The sequence below is a fragment of the Gavialis gangeticus genome, unplaced genomic scaffold, assembly GCF_001723915.1.
Source record: "Gavialis gangeticus isolate Ggan-Ray unplaced genomic scaffold, GavGan_comp1, whole genome shotgun sequence".
NCBI classification, from domain to species: domain Eukaryota; kingdom Metazoa; phylum Chordata; order Crocodylia; family Gavialidae; genus Gavialis; species Gavialis gangeticus.
This window is the reverse complement of record NW_017728997.1, coordinates 40,741,929-40,746,034: the sequence shown is the minus strand read 5'-3', so window position 1 is coordinate 40,746,034 and position 4,106 is coordinate 40,741,929.

Here is a 4,106-nt window from a genome sequence, read left to right as displayed (position 1 = left end):
GGAGCAGAGGGAGCATGGCCAGGCACCAGCCAGTGCTAGCACAATACATGGGATGCCAGCCACCAGTCTGGGGGGAGAGCAGAACTGCTGTTAGACTGAGGAGTGGAGATAGGGGAATAAAAGTCCTCTCTCTGAAGCAGGCATGTATTGAACACAACAATTTGCAAAGGATACAACAGGGAACTACCAAAAATCTTCACATAAGCTTAAGATACAGCCCAGTAAAACAGAGCATACACAACTTAGTCTAACTTAAAATGTAAACCAGGAAGACAAGAATTGGTTTAACTATTTCTGAAGGCAGAGAATCCCCTTGCATTCAGGCATTCAGAAAGGCTTTGTTGAGGTATTCTAAGCTTTTACATATTCTGCTTTATAATATAAAATGTAGCTGTCTGCATTCTTTGGTGAAGCTGTCTGCTACTTTCCTCAACTCCATCTCCAGCACATGTGTGTGATGATTGGCAGATCTTTGCCAACACTTCCCACCTCTCACTCTGGTCCTGCAGGTCTTAGCTCTGGAGTCACAGGTGCAGGGCCTGGATCTGTTCACAGGGGACTAGCTTGCCTCTCTTCCTTTGCTTCAGGGTACGCTTTGGAATTAATCCCCCAACTTCCTGGTTGCCAGCAAGCTGCAGAGACTGCAGCCAAACCCCCAGGGGTTCTGGGGAGAGAAGGGACAAAGGAAGGAATTAGCTCTGTCCCTGTCTGACTGCAGGCAAGCCGTGGAGGTGCAGCTGGAGCTTGCCGGCAGGAGGCGGGGGAAGAGGTGACAGAAGGAGGAATTTCCCTCAGGGGCCATGGCAGGCCAGCATCTGGCCACACCGTGCCTCTGCTCCAGCTAGAGAGCAGAAGGGAGGGGCCACCCCAGCTTGCTGGAGCAGAGCCCTGCCCAGCCCAGAGAGCATTCAGGGATGCTGGGGGAGTCTGATTTGTCTTAAACCAGCAAGGAGTCTGGGACAAACTAGTTTATGCAATATCTGAGCCAAATCAGTTAAGTCTGATACTACATTCAACCAGGTTTATCTCAAACCAGTTCAGCCATTTTCAAACTGGTTTATGTGCACTGAATGCTGTTACAGGTTTAAATCACTTAAACTGTTTTATGCATAATGTCTGTCCCTAGCCAGAGTAATCCTACACATAGGATCTGTGGCAGGTGCAGAGATCCCACCTCAGGAACACAGCTGGGTATTCGTATCCCTCCGCTGTTTCCACCACGAGGCGGGCCAGTAGGGGGCGCTCCTGTGTCGAGCCGCCCACCTCCCTGCGCCCGACCACCTTCCAGGCTCTGAATGCCTCCCTAGGAACGCCTTATGTCCAGCCGACCCCTCTCCCGGAGCACACTCGCTAGTCTGGGGGTAACGTGCCGCCACCACCCCAAGAATGGACTGTCTCGCGGCCCTGTGTCCTTGGGGTAACACAGGCCTAAAGTCCCACGGGTACTCAACCCAGTACAGGCACTTGGGGTACTTCCCCAAGTCCGGGGGCAAAAAGGAAAGTCTCCCTTAGTCCGCAGACCTAAGGGGTCTCTTAGGCATAATTTAGACCCACCCCTCAATAAGTCTCCCACACCAGTCAAAAAGGAGAACTTTATTGATTACAGGGGGTAGGGTAAACTAAGGTACAGGATTGAGCAATATCTAGAAATCCTAAAGAGCAAACAGTCTGGCTGTGGTAGCCTTTTGATTACGCATCTGTATTACTGCCAGCTAAATATCTAATCAGATTGAGTAGCTTACTGACAAGCATCTTCCAAAGGCAGGTGAAGTTTCCCTTTGGAGGCAAGTGGTTCCTAGCTCGTGAGTTTGGGGGGTGAGAGCCAGTTTCAGATGTTAAGGCTTCTCTGTCCCCTGCCTGGCTGCTGCGTCACCTCATGGCCGGAGAGCCCGCCTCCCTCCCCGTCCTAACTTATATAGCCCCCGTGACCTCATTCACCTGGGCCAGCGGAGGTCAGCCCCAGTTGGCTGTCAGCCAACCAATTTGAAATGCATCACCTGTTACCGGGCAGATTCCAGCTCCCCAGGTAGAAACCCCTTACCCAGGTAAGTGATGCAAGTCACATAAGCAGAGGGAGCAGGTTTCCCCCCTCCCTCAGGAATGCAGCCAGCTCAAGTTCCCTAAAGAGACAGGCTGAGGGCGTGGTCCCGTGTGCTGGACCCATCCTAATTGAATGGTCACAGCACAGAGATTTAAATCACAGTGTCACAGGGCAGAGATTTTTGGGGAGAAACCAAGGTGGCTTTCTGCCACAGGATCCAGCCCATGGATCAAGCCCACCACTCATCTGTTCCATGGGGATGGCTAGGTTGAGCACCACTGTGTGTCACCATACTGTTAGCTAGCCACAAGCAGGGAATGATAATGCTAATTTTAATGCAAAATATTTTTTAAAAATTGAGGGGAACTAATCAAATATTGGCAAACAGGGAGAGTTTAGAAGCAGGTCAGTGATAAAGCTAATTCTAAAAGAGGAATTCCATGAAGAATCAGTTTGATCCTACTCCCAGCATCAGAAGCAAAGAAATTCAGTGAAGGCTTCAACTCTTACCACAGTTGGTTCAGCTTCACTTAAGTACCGTGGAGGTTTATGCTTCTGTATGGTGCAATACTAAGATGTTAAGGTAGAGTGTCACCTTGAGCTTCCTCGCTTTTAATCAATATATTTTAAAAACAAACAGAAAATATATTACTAAATCATGCCACCTTTTAGCACTGATGTGAGGACATCATTGTGTATTATCATTCTCAAATAAAGCACTTTTGCTAGGATAGATGGCAGCTATGAGGTCAATGTTCCTAGGTATTCAAAACACATTATATTGTTTTTGAATAGACTCAACTAATATAAATACAGCACTGGTCATTTCCCCCCCCCCCCCCCTTCTTTTTTAGTTTTTTTTAAGAAGCAGCTTGTGCTTTTTTTTTTTAAAAACCCCAAAAAAAAAAAAAAACCCCCTTTTTTTTTCCCCCCCCCCCCCCCCTTTTTTAAGAGGCTTCTATAATGAGCTGCATTGGCCATTATGTTAATCAAAAACATTTATCTATGTACATCTGCTGAAATAAATAAATTTATCATTTCTTTATCTCAGCATCTGGGTTTCTTATATTAATTTTAAAAATGGAAAGTTCACAAAATGCAGGTCTACAGAGAGCTGTTAACCTGTTGGTGTGATGCATTTCATAACAAACTTACTGGTTAAGATACCAGAAAAGTTATTTGCAGGAGGTCTAAGGAGTATTTTCTGTAAGGCATGCTGAATTGCTAACAAATTGCATTCACACTGTTCGCCATATCATCAATAGGGAGCCTTTTATGGCCGGATACAGTTAGATTAAAATCAATTAAAAAGACTAATTGGTTTTATCATGCATTTTTATTTAGTCTGACAGCTGTTTTCTGAATGCCACAGAAGAGTGCATATGGACCAGATATATCTCTTCTGAATATACCCATTGTTATATTCTTTAACACTTTTACTGCAAATGTATTACATAAATATGAGGCTGCTCAAAAGTGGCATCTAAAATTCTGCTTATTCCCATGCCTAAAGGCATCTCCAGAAACTGTAGAATCATTAATTTCTTCAACAGGGCATAACAGGAATAGACTTTTGGGACCAAATCATGTTGCAGTGTGCAACAGTGTAACATACAATTGCTAAGTAAACAAAAGCAAAAAATCATCCCATCTGCAAAAGGTCTCACACATTGAAGTCAAGAAGGGTCAGGGTTGTAACAGGTAAAAAGCAAGCAATAGAGAGTAGAGTAATATCCTTTCCGGTATTGCAGTGTTGCCCTGCCAACATTCTTGTTGGACTCTGGCTGGTCTGAACAGAGCTGGGTTCAGTTGGGACAGCATCAGATGGGTTTCTCCACCCTGCCTGGTCCCCATTCCTGTGTTCCCTCACAGTAGGGTTACCATATTTCCAGTTCCAAAAAAAAGACATCTGTTGGATGAGGGAAGAGCAGGTATATGACTGGGGGGGAGAGGGAGGCAATGATATGGCAGTGCCCTGCCCCTTCCCATTCTGTTGCCCCTCACTCCCAAGCCACATCCTGGCCCACACCAGCCCTGCTGCTGCCCCCATACCTTTAGGCCCGTG